The sequence below is a fragment of the Elephantulus edwardii genome, unplaced genomic scaffold (assembly GCF_000299155.1).
Source record: "Elephantulus edwardii isolate Elephantulus edwardi_28Jun2011 unplaced genomic scaffold, EleEdw1.0 scaffold00412, whole genome shotgun sequence".
Lineage (NCBI taxonomy): Eukaryota > Metazoa > Chordata > Mammalia > Macroscelidea > Macroscelididae > Elephantulus > Elephantulus edwardii.
Window position 1 is genome coordinate 580,040 of NW_006400162.1, and position 8,165 is coordinate 588,204.

Sequence of the window (8,165 nt, forward strand, 5' to 3'; positions counted from 1 at the left end):
GCCAGCTCCACACGCCCGTGCGCGCGACTGCGCGGGGGAGGGGCGTCACGTGGGAGGGGCCGCGGGGAGCTCGAGGGGCTGGGCGGGCGGCGCCCGGCCTCCCCCGCCTCCGCTGACCCCAAGCCCTGCGGGAGGAGGACGCCCTGCCCTGGGCGCAGCCCTCGCCCTGCACACCCCGCCCGGGCTTCCGCGCCACCGGAGGCAGATCACATCCAAGCTTGACACTGCTGAGTGTAAGCCTGCTCGCCAGCTACGGCGAGGGAGGGAGGGAGGGAGGGATGGATGGATGGATGATGGATGGATGATGGGTGGATGGGTGGATGAATGATGGATGGATGATGGATGGATGGCTGGGTGGATGGATGATGGATGGATGGGTGGATGGATAAATGGATGGAAGGAAGGAAGGATGGATGGATGGATGGATGGATGGATGATGGATGGAAAGATGAAAGGCTGGATGCAAGGAAGGACAGATGGATGGATGGATGCATGGATGGATGCATGAATGGATGCATGAATGGATGAATGGATTTCAGCACTATCGGCTTATTTGACTGATGGCTTGATAATTCTGCCAGGGAAGCATGTAATTTATTACTGAAGGCTAAATATCACAAGTCTTGAGACATCTAGTCATGAAAGGACTGGCCAGAGCCAGAGGAGACAATTCCGTTCATTTTGTCTGTGGCATGAACTAGAGAGATGGGAGACGGCTTGGAAGCAGCCCACTGGAGAAGAACCCTACATCTGTGAAGCAGGAACCTCCATGGCCTGGGCCTTCCTTGGACAGGGAGTACCCAGAGGAACTTCCCTATTGCCCCATGCTGGGATGCTGATACCCTAGAAACATTTTTTAGGTTGAAGCAGGGCAGCCAGAGCCAGACCTCAGGGAAGGATCTAGTGTTACGTCAGAAAACCATAAGGCAGATGGTTCCCCTAGTAAAACTTGCACACACCTTACTGAAGTGTAATGTTGGAAATTTACACTCTATGTTCATTGCCTTCTAGGTGACCCTCCAACTGGTTTTCCAAAGTTGTGAGACTCATGGAAGGAGATTGCTCATCTTTCTCATTTGTAGCCACTGGTGGTTCCAGGGGCCAGAGGCACCACCTTTGGCTTGACAGTGCAACTCCTTAGGGACTATTCCTCCAGAATTCCCTAATACCAAGGTGGGTGTCTTCTTTGTAATAGATGCAAGGTCAGATGAGAGTTCGGATAAGGCGTCCTTCTCTTGTAATGGTTCTAATACCACTCACCACTCCTTACCCACTTCACCAACTGGGCTCTGAGCCAGTAAGTGGGTGTTTGCTGCTTGACTTTTCTTTGTTTCATTAGCTTCCCCCCCCTACAAATGGAAAAGTAAGGGTGAGCTTTTAAAGCATACCATGGTCTGAGTCAGGTTCTTTTTCTTTCTCTATTTTTATCTCTTACAATTCTATCTATCAAGATTTCATTGATTTAGGTTCTCTAAGGATCCCAGCCCTAAGGCAGGTGTAGATAAATCCCCTATGTTCAATGTAGTGTAGTTTTTCTGGGCCCAGTTCATTTTGCATTTTGTTGTTGGTTTGTATGGGGTTTTTTCCCATTTTCATTAATGTTGACTTTGCATTTACCATGTCCTTGTGACTTCTTTCTTGTTTTGAATGAAAGATTTATTAGCTTTCTTTGGGGTTAGGTTACTATGGGTTTTTTGTGTTTTTTTTTATCCCCCTTCACTGAAAGTAGCTGAGTCAGACTTGAAGTCATTCTGATTTCCTCTCTATTTGGAAGGTGTGTGGCTCTGACATTTATTTCTCTCTTTTGTTTTTGTCATAATTATTTACAGATTGATGACTCTAGCTCCCTGTTTCCTGTTTTGTGAATTTATTTTATTTTTGAGAATTCTTTTTCTGAGTTATTTCTTGTCTGGCATAGTTGATTGACTGATAATATTGACTCACTGTCCAAATTATTCCCTTTATTATTTGTTCTAAGTTTTGTCTGATATTTAGATATCTCTTCACATCTCTAATATGCTTGGGTCCAATGTTACAGACGTTGTGTCAATCCACCTTGTTTGAAGGCCTTCCTCTCTCTCTGTAATGGGGCAGAAGTAGAAAAGGATTAAAAGGAGGAAGGGAAACTAAAAATGGGTAAAAATCAAGGACAGAATGGAAGAAAGTGTGACAATAGTTTATATAATTACCAAAATCACAGCTTAACCACACAGAATAATCTTGATCAAGGTCCGTATTCTACTTGGATGAGGAACATTTTGGAATAGCAGGTACTAAGAGCTTTCTTCATGGGATGTTCAGTACGCTTCTCCAACACAAAGTCATCCTTATTCATTGTCCAATATGCTAGTTATCACTTTTAGGAGGAGAAAGGCAGAATAATCTTTGGAAAAGGAGAGATTAAGCACCAAGCTGGCCTCAGGATGATGTCTCTGAGGTTAACTTTGGAACTACCACACAACGTACATGGGAGATGTTCCTCGTCTGTTAAGGTGCTTTGTCACTCACACGGCACCTGAGAGCTCTTAGCAGAGTTGACAGTCGTTAGGGAAGAACGCTTGGGCTGCCTGGGCTCACGTATACAGTATGTTCCTCCTCCTCGTGATGCCCACATGTACTGAGTGCTGCTGGCCTTCTCAATCTGAACTGTTTCAGAGGAACATACTTTGATGTATGTAAAGTAGGAACTGAAACAAGAAAATAGGAAAGTCTGGTTCACAGCAAACTTAGCAGTAATTCACTTAAAGTTTAAATCAGTTAAGGTTTTCCTTCCTATTCATTGACAAGGCCATCTTAGAGACAAGATTGTTGTTGTTGATATGTACCATCAAGTTGCCTGCCTCTCATGGAAACCCTATGTACAATAGCTCTGAAACGTTCATATCCTGAGCCAATATCACTGACTCTGACACATCTAATCCCATTGCCCCAGTTACCTTGTCAATCCATCTCATTCATGGTCTTCCTCTCCTGCCTTGTCCCTCCACCATTCCAAAAATTATGTCCTTCTCCTAGGACTGGTCCCTCTGGGCCACGTACCCAAAGTATGTGAGACAGAGCTTCAGAATCCTTGCCTTCAAGGAGAAACTTTGTTTCACCCTCTCCAAGACAGTCCTATTTGTTCTCCTGGCAGTCCATGGTATATTCAATGCTCTTCTCCAGTAATACAACTCAAAGGCATCAATTCTTCTGTCATCCTTAGTTATTGTCCAGTTCTCTGATGCATAACAAGTAATTGTGAAGATCATGGCCTGGATCAGGAACTAAAATCATTGCTCTTTAGCACTTTGGAAAGGTCCGTGACAGCAGACTTCTCCAATGCAATTCGTCTGTTGATTTCCTGACTGCTGGCACCAAGATTGTTAATTGTGGAACCCAAGCAAGCTGAAATTGTTAGCAACCTCAGTCTCTTCTCTGTCCATCATGGTGCTGCCATTTAGCGCAGTGGTGAGAATCTTTGTCTTCTTGATACTAAGCTTCAATCCATGTTGAAAATGACAGTTCTTGATCTTGTGCAACAAGCACTTCAGATCCTACTCAGTTTTGGCAAGCAAATTGTATCATGTGCATAAGTTGTTGGTGAGTCTTTCTCCAAGGCTGATGCCACACTCCTTCTCATAAAGTCCACCTTCCTAAATGATCTGATTGAAAAAGAATAGAGACAGGACACATCCCTAACGCACTCCCTTCCTAATTTTGAAACATGCAGTATTTCCTTTTTCTGTTCTGATAACGGCAATCTAGCTGCAACACTGTCACCCCATTGATCACCAGGGTTAATTCAGCTGATCTGGCTGGATAGGCAAGTGTACCCTTCCGCACCAATCCATGAGTGTCCCTCCCAAAGCTGTGTGCTCTGTTGAAGAGGACAGCAATCCCTGATAGAAGGAAGACCATCCCTAAAGGGTAACTGCGCTCTCCTGCTAGAACCTCCAAACAAGGTCAGATTTGTCCAGTCTGATGAGAAATTTCATCAGAAGTCCTTCTACACTAAAAGGATACATCACCCATTTAAAATATTATTAAAGAAACGTTCATTTTTCTCTTGCTTTCTTGCCTGTTGCAATTTTCTTACCTGGTAGCAATATGCACCCTGATGTATGAGTAGAATGAAAAGCTGCCAAAGCAGAATTTGTGACAGAAAGCAAATGTTTGCTAGTAAAATAGGCAAGAGCCAGAGTTCTGGGCATTAATTTTCTTTTTTAATTCTTGATCACCATTATACAGTGTTTTGGTTTAAACTTGTAATTAATTGACATTCATAGAGGAATTATGAGGTGGAAATGTAAATTTTCAACCACTGTAAGAAAGATGAAGTTGATAGAAGACATGATTGGTAGCAGAGGGGTTACTTAGGAGAGTAGCATGGTGATGTAAACAGGTAATGACAAGGAACTGGTGTAGAGTGTAATAGTCAAAGTTGGGAAGAGGCAGATATAAACTTGGCAAAAGCGATCAACTAGATATTTGGAGTGACGAGAAAGGAAAACTCAAGAATGATTCCTGTGTGACAGGTGGACACTGATATCTCAAAGGCAGGCTGTTATGGAGATGTCTTGGTTTCAATGTGGAGCTGGTGGCATTGGTTTTCATTTGCTGGATATGATTTTCTTTTGGAGGTAAAAATAGAGATACTCTTCAAACATTTGGAGATAAAGCTCTGAATATTAGAGGAGGACTTGCACTAGAGAGTTAGAAGAAGGGATCATCAGAGAGTTAGGACAAAGTAATGCTTAGGGAGATTCAGAACTGAGGTGATGTGAGTGGAATCCTGGGAAATGACCACTGTTCAGGAAGCAGAAGAGAATGTTGCACAGAGAGAAGAAATCAAAAAACAATAATGTCCTATAAACAGAGGAGCAAAGGAAGACCATAACTTGGATCAGGCACACCTAAGTCTTTAGACTGACATTGTTTAGCAGTCTGGAGAGGTCTTTGACAGTAGATTTTTCCAACCCAACATCTTTTTCTGACTGCTCGAGCAAATAAGGAGTTGCATTTCTAACTCTAAGGTGGCATCTGTTCGGTGGTTTGAATCCACCAGCAGCTTCAAGTGAGAAAGATAAGGAAATCTGATTTACAGCCTTAGAAAATCCACAGGACAGTCAGCTATGAGTCAGTTTCCACTTGATGGAATAATGTTGTTGTTGGTTTTGGGTGCCATCAAGTCAAGTACAGCAGATAGCAACCCTATGAACAACAGACCTGAACCCTATCCTATCCTGTGCCGTCCTCACACTTTCTGACACATTAGAGTTCATTTGGTTGTTTTCCTCTCCTTGCCAACCCTCAACCTTCATCATGTCCTTCTCCAGAGAGTAGCCCCCTCCTATCAGCATGCCAGAAGTGTGAGGGCAAAGCCTCAGCATCTTTGCTTCCAAAGGGCAATCTAGCTGTACCCTCACCTAGGCATATTTGTTTGTTCTTTGGGCTGTCCAATGTTCAATGCCCAATGCTCTTCTCCAAAACCACTGTTCAAAGGCATCAAATTCTTCTTCTGTCATCCTTGTTCATTGTCCAGCTCTAAGGTGCATAGCAAGTGATCAGAAAGACCATGGCCTGAATCAGATGTCCTTAGTCCTCAAGCTTACATCATTATTTCTCAATAATTTGGAGAGGTCCCTAACTGTAGACTTTACCAGTGCATTGTGTCTCCTGATTTCCTGACTACTGAAACCAAGTGTTGTGGATCCAAGTAAGATGAAGTTGTGGACAATTTCAACTTTTTCGCCATCTATCATAATGTTACCTATTGGTCCAGTGGTAAGAATCTTTTCTTTTCCCTTGTCATTGAAATGCAATCTATGTTGAAGATTTCTTTGATCTTCTGCAACAAGTGCTTCAAGTCCTCCTCACTTTGAGCAAGCAAGATTGTCACCTGTATAATGAAGGTTATTGATGTGTCTTCCTCCAATCCTGATGCCCATTCCTTTTCATAGCTTCTTGTATAATTTCCTCAGCATATAGATTTAATAACATCAACATGGAGAGAGATCAGCTGGCCCAGAGGACAGAAGGCGATGCTACCAAGCCTTTTAATCTGCAGCCCTTGAGCCTGTCTTTCATTGTTTTGTTCAGACATTCCTCTAGGTTGTATAGCCCTGGTGTACAAGTTGTCGTACAGCAGTAACTTGTGATTGCTGTGAAGCTGAACACTGTGACACTAACGTGTCAAATGTGTTAATGGCTGGTTACCCAATGTGGACAGAGAGTGGGGTGGAGCTCTCTGATTAAAACAAGCTTGGAAGGAGGAGTGGCATCCACTTCCATAATAGCTTGCCTCCAGAAACCCTATGATCCTGGAGAGAGGATGAGAGACACCCAAACGTTGAGGACTCTCCTTCATTAGGGTTGCTATGAGTCGTCTGCGACTTGATGGCACTTAACAACAACAACAACATAGATTTAATAGGTATGGAGAGAGAATACAATCCTGATGCACTTCCTTCTTAATTTTAAACCATGAAGTGTTTCATTGCTCTGTTTGCACAATAGCCTCCTAGTACAGGTATAGGTTTTGAATGAACACAATTAAGTGCTCTGGAATTCCCATTCTTTTTAATGTTAGTCATAACTTTTTATGATCCACATGGTCAAATACCTTTACATAGTCAATAAAACATAAATAGGCATTCTTCTGGTATACTTTAATTTCAGCCAGGATCCATCTGACATCAGCAATGCTATCCCTGGTGCCATGGCTTTTTCTAAATGTTGCTTCAACTTCTGGCTGTTCCCTATCTATGTACTGTTCTAGTCATTTTTAAATGATCTTCAGCAGTATTTTGCTTGCATGTGATATTAATGATATTTTTCAATAGTTTCCACATTCTGTTGGCTCACCTTTCTTTAGAATGGGAACAAATATGGACCTCTTCCAACCCATTGGCCAGACAGCTGTCCTCCAAATCTACTGGTATAAGCTGGTGAGCTCACCCAGGGCTGCATCTGTTATTTTAAACTAGTCAATTAGTATTCCATCTATTCCTGGGGCCTTATTTTTTTGTCAGTGTTTTAATGAAGCTTCCACTTTTTCCTTCATTACTTCATATAGACTCCTGTTTATATGGTACTTCCTGAAATTTTTTCCCATGTCTGTTCTTTTTGGTACAGTGATTCTATTCTGTGTATTCCCTCCATCTTCATTTGATGCTTTCTGAGTCATTCAGTATATTGCCCATAGCATCTTTCAATATTGTAACTTAAGGTTTAAATTTGTTTTTCAGTATTCTCACCTTGAGAAATGCAGAGTGGGTCCTTCCCTTTTTACTCTCAAGTTCCAGGTCTCTGCACATTCTATCACTTTGCATTGTCTTCTTGAGCTGCCCTTTGAAATCTTCTGTTTGGCTCTTTTACTTCAGCATATTTTCCCTTTGTTTTGGCTTCTTGAACCTTTTGTGTAATTATTAGAGTCTCTTCTGACATCCATTTTGGGTTTTCCTTTCTCCTCTGCTTTTGTAATGGCCTTTTGCTTTTTTCATGAGTGATATTCTTGATAATAACAGGCCTCTGAAAACCCTATGAACAGTAGAGAAATACAAATAGTTATAGTATTACATAGAGCACAGATTAGAAGTCAGTCAAAATAAGGAAAAATAATGGCAGACATCCTTTAATAATTGTAACACGAGATGCATGTAGCTTGAAAGTTGGAAAACTTTAAATGGTGAAAAAAAAGAAATGGAATGCATGAACATCGACATACTAGGCATTAATGAGATGAGATTGACTAGCTTTGGCTACTTTGAATCAGTTAATCATATGGTATACTATGCTGGGAAGCTCTAGTGGCCTAATGGCAAGAAGTGGCACTACTATCCTGAAGGCCACCAGCTTCTTTGCTGGAGAAGGATGGACAATCTTCTCCTGTGCAATTAACTGCCTCTGAAAACCCACCAGAGGGTCAGCTATGGGTCAGTTCTGACTTTACGGTCAACAACAACAACATATTATGCTGGGAATGAAAAACCAAGAAGACACCCTGAAACCTACAGCGTTCCTTTTCAGCAGGAGGTAGCTAAGAGAATACGCCATCCTCTTTTCCTTATGAATCAGGGTGAAGTCTCTCTCAGGGAGGAGTGATAGGGAATGGCAAAGTACACACTGACAAAGGAGATTAATAAGAAATGGCTTTGACAAGCACTGTGGCAATTGGACAATTAAAA